Source organism: Dipodomys merriami, unplaced genomic scaffold (assembly GCF_024711535.1).
Source record: "Dipodomys merriami isolate MVZ:Mamm:240054 unplaced genomic scaffold, mDipMer1.0.p SCAF_392, whole genome shotgun sequence".
In the NCBI taxonomy this organism is placed as follows: Eukaryota; Metazoa; Chordata; class Mammalia; order Rodentia; family Heteromyidae; genus Dipodomys; species Dipodomys merriami.
This window is the reverse complement of record NW_027205515.1, coordinates 532,617-539,970: the sequence shown is the minus strand read 5'-3', so window position 1 is coordinate 539,970 and position 7,354 is coordinate 532,617.

The window sequence follows — 7,354 nt, the reverse complement described above, 5'->3', positions numbered from 1 at the left end:
CTCCCTTGGGACAGATTTAACTTGACATACACAGAGGGGCTTTGGTGTGGTATGGTTTGTGACAAACACCAGCTTAATCCAAGACTGACATCTTTGATCTTCCTGCCCTTCCTTCCTGACCTATCAGAGGAAACTCAGGGAATGCATATGCCCTGATGAGTAGAGAACCGGGTTTTTGTTGCATCTTTTTTTTTTTTTTTTTTTTTGGTCGGTTGTGGTGCCTGAACTCTGGGCCTGGGTGCTGTCCCTCAGCTCTTCAGCTCAAGCCACTTCCGGCTTTTTCTGCTTATGTGGTGCTGAGGAATTGAACCCATGGCCTCATGCATGCAAGGCAAGCATTCTGCCACTGAGCCACTTCCCAGCCAGCATCTTCTCTTTGCCCACCCCATCTGGTTTTGTCCTTTTTATTCGTGTGTGTGTGTGTGTGTGTGTGTGTGTGTGTGTGTGTGTGTGTGTGTGTGTGTGTGTGTGTGTGTGTGTGTGTGTGTGTGTGTGTGTGTGGCACATGGCCTTACTACAAACACTTTGCCCACCCCATCTGGTTTTGTCCTTTTTATTCGTGTGTGTGTGTGTGTGTGTGTGTGTGTGTGTGTGTGTGGCACATGGCCTTACTACAAACACTTTGCCCACCCCATCTGGTTTTGTCCTTTTTATTCGTGTGTGTGTGTGTGTGTGTGTGTGTGTGTGTGTGTGTGGCACATGGCCTTACTACAAACACCATTAGCTCTCTGCTGACGGCCTGCATGCTGTCCCTAAGCCTCTAACTAGAGCCACAGCGCTACTTCAACTTTTTCTAAGTAGTTTATTGGAGAAAAGAGTCTCATGGACTTACCTGCCCAAGCTGGCTTGGAACTGCGATCCTCAGATCTCAGCCTCCTAAGTAGCTAGGATTACAGACATGAGCCACCATGCTGGCTTCTGAATTTTTTATTTTATTTTAGTTTTTTGTCGGTCTTGAGGCTTGAACTCTGGGCCTGGGAGCTCTCCCTCAACTCTTCAGCTCAAGGCAATGTTCTACCACTTGAGCCACAGTGCCACTTCCGGTTTTCTGAGTGGTCTTTTTGGAGATAAGAGTTTCATGGACGCTCCTGCCCGGGCTGGCTTTGAACCCTGATCCTCAGATCTCAGCCTCCTGAGTAGCTAGGATTACAGACGTGAGCCACCAGTGCCTGGCTGAGCTTCTTTTGTGTTGTTGTTATTGGTCATAGATCTTGAACTTGGAGCTTAGATGCTGTCTCTGAACTTTTTGCTCAAGGTTAGTAGCTCTCTATCACTTGAGCCCCAGCTCCACTTCTGGCTTTTTTGGTAGTTTATTAGATGTAAGAGTTTCACAGAAGCCGGGTGCTGGTGGCTCACACCTGTAATTCTAGCTACTCAGGAGGCTGAGATCTGTGGATCAGGGTTCAAAGCCAGCCCGGGCAAGAAAGTCTGTGAAATTCTTATCCAATAAACCACCAGAAACTGGAAGAGGTGCTGTAACTCAGGAGGTAGAGCACTAGCCTTGAGCTAAATTGCTGAGGGACAGCGCTCAGGCCCAGAGTTCAAGCCCCTTGAGCTCTTCTGCTCTAGGTGAGCACTCTACCACTTGAACCACAGTGCCACTTCCGGTTTTCTGGTGGGTAAGCTCCACTTAAGAGTCTCACAGACTTTGCTGCCCTGGCTGGCTTTGAACTACGCTCCTCAGATCTCAGCCTCCTGAATTGCTAGGATTATTGGCTTGAGCCATTGGCACCTGGCTCCTGAGCTGGCTTGGAACTGTGATCTTCCCATCTCAGCGTCCTGAGTAGCTAGGATTACAGGTGTGAGCCACCAGCACCTGGCTCTTGGCTTTCTTTTGAGATATGTGTATGTGATACTTAGGATTTGGGGAGAGGTGGGAGATGGTGCAGAGGGAGAAGGTATTTCGAGTATTTTGGTGTGGAAAAACAAGCACAACTTGATCCTCTTCCAGGCCCAAGCAGATTCCATTCTCAAGTGCTTAAGAACAAAGCTTTGGTGTCACAGGCCTAGGACAGCTCATAGAAAGCTTTTGCATGGTTAGAGGGCCCAGGTCCAGAGCAAATACCGTTTCCAGGATGGTGTATGACCTTGGCCTGACCTGTCAGAGCACCAAGCAACACAGCAACCCTAGGCTAGAGTAGCACCCCAAAGGCCACCTCACATACTTCATCCTGCTTAGTTGAAATCCTGCTTGGTTGCTTCTTTGGATAGATTCCATGAGAAGGATCTAAATCATAACCAAAGGAGGAAGAAGTAAATGACTGCCCTTGCCCTGGGAGCTGGGAGGGAACTGAGCAACACCCAGAATCCAGGGAGGCAGAGAATCCAGCCTGGCAGCTCTAGACCCAGGCCTGGTTGGCAGAGTGAATAATCCTTGAGAAGGTTTGAAGGTTTCCTGCTGTGTGAGAGGGTGGAGCTGAAGAGAAAAGGGGACAAAGACCAGGGAAAAGGGGGTTGCTCTTATGCTAGGCACACAGACATGCCTGTGTGCACACATACACTCTGTCTTCACTCCAAGCTGCCTCCTCCCAGCTGGAATCAATTCCCTTATGCTCCGGCACGTAGTCCCTGGAGGTGAGGGAGTTTCTGAGGAGATTCAGCCCACAGAGACTACCAGTGTCCCACCAGCAGCACTGGTGAGCACTGAGCCTGGTGAGTGTCCAGGCCCCGGGATGGCTCTGTCTCTAGGCCAGTGGGAAGACTAACCAGCAATCCAGATCATAGGAAAGCCTGGTGCTCCCTGTCTCTGAGCTCTGGGATTTAGGAGGCATGAGACCATGTGGGAGGCTGGCAGCTGTGAAATCAGGAACTGCTGGCTTCTTTGATCCCCTACCCCCAGACATGTTCCCGCGGATCCCTGAGTTCCAAAGCTCCTGCCTAGATGGCTCTGCCCATATTGATAGAGGTATCCCCCGAAGGGGGAGGTTGGGGACTCCATCAGGGCCATGTGCATCCTCAGAAGTGGCCTTTGCAGTCCAGACAGGCTGGGGGCCCTGGCGGCTGAGAGGAGAGCCAGGGAGGCGGGGAGATTGTTCAGCCTCTTTGACAGCTGACATTTTCCAGAGCTCATGCCTGCAGGGGAAAGGAAATCAGAGCTTCCCACCTCACACATCTTTTTCCCATTTTGTTCGTGCTGCCTGGAGAAAGCTATTAGGTCTAGGTCAGTCTGGGGCCTCTCCCAACCTCCAGCCTGCCTGCCCATTTCTCTAGCTCTTTTAGAAGGAGGGGTTAGGAGTGGGGGGTCATGAGAAGGACAAGACCCTAGCCTTGTTCAGATCAGACTCTGAACTCTTGTATCCCTTTTTATCCTTGCCAGTTCAAGATAGCAAGAGTGGGACCAGAAATTTGAGTCGGCTCCTTAATTCTGCTCAAATCCCCTCTGCATCTTGATGGTCTGTGTAGGGTCCAGCCATTGATCCCAAGGAAAGGACGTAGGGCCATCGGATCTGGCAGGGCAGAAGGAAGGGCCTTGGGTTTGGGAAACTGGGAACTCCAGCATCCTTGGAGCCACCAGGGCAGCTGGTTTCCATGGGCCCAGGAAACTTGGTCCATTGTCTACAGAAAACAACTGCATTTGGGGGTTTATGACAAAAGGGAATGGGGTCCCCAAGAAGCCCTGTTTTACCTTCCAGAGGCTGACCCATCAGCCCCTCCTAGCCAGCTCCAAGGACAGCGAGTCCAATAGCCCCTTTGGTTCCACCCAGAACCTCAAGCCCCCTTAGTTCTTCTTCTCTGGGACTTCTGACTTCTTTCCTCTTCTATTCCAGAGTTTGGTTATCTGGCTCAGTGCCCACCAACCTTCATCCCTCTTCCTCATCTCTTCCTCAGGAAATTGCAGAACTTATTTTTAGCTTGGAGGGGTAGGCTCCCCGATCCCCACTCTCCACTCCCCCTCTCAGAGAGCAGGAGAGGTGGTAGCCTCAGGAATGTGGCCCCAGTGCCCTCAGGGAAGCAGCAGGGCTGGAGACTGAGCTGCAGGGTGTCTTCCAGAGCTGGCCACTTTCCCCAGATACCACCAGCCCCAGCCAGACTTGCCAGGCTACAGCAGTGCCCTTCCCCAAGGTTTGGGAAAGTGCAAGGGAAGTGGCAGAGGGGTCTGGCTCTGGAAACAAAGCCAAAGTTTAGCTCCAGGTCATAGTCATCTCCATCCCGGGGACTGAGCCTCAGTCCAGACACGTCCTCAGCCAGTGCATCTCCACCTCCTTCCTCCCTCTTCCCTCCCCCCTCCCTGGTTGAGCCAGCCCAGCCTAGCCCTAAGGACAGCGTTGGTAGCTGGAGCTGGGAACAGAATAGCAGAGCCAAGAACAACAGAGGCACTGCCTGGGTGCTGAACAGACCCTATCTAGTCTGACTGCAACCCCTCCATTCGCAGCCAGTCAGCTTCCCAGGCTGTGGTCCTGACCCTGCTGGGCCACACCTGTTCCCTAGGCCACACCCTAGGCCAGCCCTGGGGGGTCACCGTCATCCATAGCTTTCGGTGGAGCTTCTCTCCTCAGGTCGGTCCACTAAGACTTCTTCCACCTTCTCCAGTTCTCAGAGTCTCTCCTTTGCACTCAGGTGCTTCTGGGAAATAGATTGCTTCCTTTCTAGGTTTTGGATCCGGTCTCCCAGCTTGCACTTATGTTGCTAGAAGCTTTTTGTATCGTTTTAATTTCCATCTATCCTGCTGCAATGGTAGTTTCTTTTGCCAGGGGGTGGGGGGTAGGGGGGGAGATCAGAGCCTGGCCTTCACACATTCCAGAAAGCTGTATCCCAGCTTGGCACAGGGCAAGGATACAGAGCTCCCCTCTGCACCGAGGGTGGAGCAGTGTGTGAGGCAAGATGTGTGCTCGGAATCCCGAGGGGTGGGGGTGGGGTGTTAGGAAATGCAACAGCCTGGCCCAGCATCTTCCTCTTCTACTCTCAGACCACCCCACCTTCTGTACAAGTCCTAACTTCTTTCCTGGCCCTCTCTGCTGAGCAGCAGAACCCCAGGTGTCCAGCCCCGCCTGGCTTTCATTTCTGAGTTCCAGCCAACAAACTCTCTGACCCAGTAGAGGCAATAATACTGCATGGGGTGAGGTTCTCCATGAGTGCTGACATTGGCTAGAGAATCCCCCTGATCCTGGTTGGGGGCGAGGGTGGGACCTTCATGAGTCCCCTGTGCTGGACTGTGAGGTCACCCCTCCCACCACATTCAACCTCCAGGAAGTGACAGAGAATGGCAGGGGTGTCTACTCTTCCAATCCCTGCACCCCTCAATTGTGCACACAGCTGGGCCCTACCCATCTTCATTCCTGCTGTTGCAAAACCAGCCACTTTCCTCCTTTATACTACAATGGAACAAAGCTCCCGAGTGTTCCTATCCCAGATTTGTCTGTATAATCGTAGTCCACCCAACCCCCATCTTGCCTCAACTCCCCTAGCTTTTCTTGTCAATTTGGCACCCTTCCCCCACTTGAGTCTCCAAATTCCTGGGGGGAGCCCCAAGAGGGTTATAATCAAGACCCCCTAGGAAGGGGGAAGGGGTCGCCCCGGGCAGATCTGCAGCAGATTTGGTCATAATTAAAAGGCCAGCGACACTGGGAAATTCTTTCTCCTTATTGATCCCAGCGGGAAATTAAAGCCAGTTGTTTGTGACTGAGTGGCTAATGTTGGCGAAACTCCTCCCCATCGCCTGGCTCCTGGGCCTCTAGTCCTGCCCCTTGCCCCTAGAAACCCCCCATCTTCCGGTTAGCCCCCTCTCATCTCCCACCCATGTGTCCTGGGAACTTCCAGAGCATCTCTCCAGAGCCCCCTCCACCCGCGCTGCTCCCCTCGGGCTGAGACCTCCACCCCATCCCCTCCCCGTTAGTCAGCTGCTCCGACCCTCACCCTCCTTCCTCAGCCAGGGTTGGGGTGCTGGGGGCCTGAGCTCAGGCCCAGAGCTGCCAAACCGCAAACACATCTGGAAAGAATTCCTCTTCCAGCCCCACTTCCCTTTGTCTTACTTCTGTCTCTTTGGAAATCTTGCCCAGTTGGCTGATGTGGGGAGTGGGGAAGTAAGGGGGGGTGGCCCCCACCTCAGGGAACCCCCTCTCGGCTCCAGCCTCCCCAGTACTCTTGGCTAAGCTGCGGGGGCCTGTGCTTCCCCTGCTCTAGCATCAGAGGACCAAATCACGTTTCTCCCAGGGCTGGGTGCCCTCCATCCTGATAACCAGCCCTGGAGTGAGGTTTTAACAACTTGGTCCAAAGGCGCAGGCATGTGCCCCGGCCCTTTTCACTCAGTCTGAGCAGGAGACTGGATTTTTCGGGGGTAGGGGCTCCAGAGGGCTGGAGTGGAGATGGACATAACGACCCAGGTTGGAGAAGTGGAGGCAGCGGGAGTCGAGTTTCCGTCCTGTTCCCTCCTCCAGTCTCTCTCCATCCCTTTGGCCTGGAGCCGGATTTCACTGTCAGAGCCTAATCCCTCTCCCATTACCTACAGCGACGCGGAGCCGGGGGAGTGGAGGAGGAGCTTCGCCGCGCCGGCAGCCCGGGCCGCGAGCTCTCCCCACGGCCCCCTTCCTTCCCCGGCCACACGGTGGTCCCAGAGCTGCTGCTCTCCGTGCCCCTTCCGGAAGCCCAGGCCCCCAGGTCACATTCCCCAAATCCTGGAGCCTTAAGCCCAGCGCCCTTTTCCAACTCTGCTAGTTGGTTGCCTGCTGCTGGGTGGAGCCCCATCTCCAAGCACTTATAACCTCTCTCCCGCCGGCTGCAGCCAGCCCAGCTGCCTTCGTTTGCTACCCACCCCATGATTCAGAGATTTCCCTTAGCTCAGAGGCCTGACCCCGGCCCAGCTTCTCCCCAGCTCCGCCGAAGGCCCCCGCCCCGCTCTGAGGATGAGGGCTAGGATGGGCGCCCGGCCCGCCCGGAGGGTGCCCAGCCCCTGTGGGTAGGGAGTGCGGGGTGCGGGGCGAGCCGCCGAGCCCCTCGGTGCTGACAGCGGGCACGGCTCTCCGCTCCCGCACCGCATTCCATCCTCTGCGGTTTCCGGCATCGGGTCTCCACGGCCCGCCGCCGCCGAGCCTCCATTTCTATTGCTCTGCCCCGGGACCCCCCCCCCCATCTCCATTGGGTCCGGTTCATCCCCACTCGGGGCTCAGCGGGAGGCTGGGCCCTACCCCCCCCTTTCATGTCCCACTTCAAAGCCGCTCCTCCCGCCGGTTTTACAGCTCAGGATGGCGACACCTGAGACCCCGCTCAGCTCGCTCTCGGGGCGCTCAGCCTCCCCCACCCCGGTGGCGGCGCGCGGAGCTCCACGTCCTGCCCCGCCCCGCCCCCCGGAGCCGGCCCGGGGAAAGCGCCTCAATAAAGAGTCGGGTCAACCGGTCGGCAGTGACCTCTGCCCTCCCCA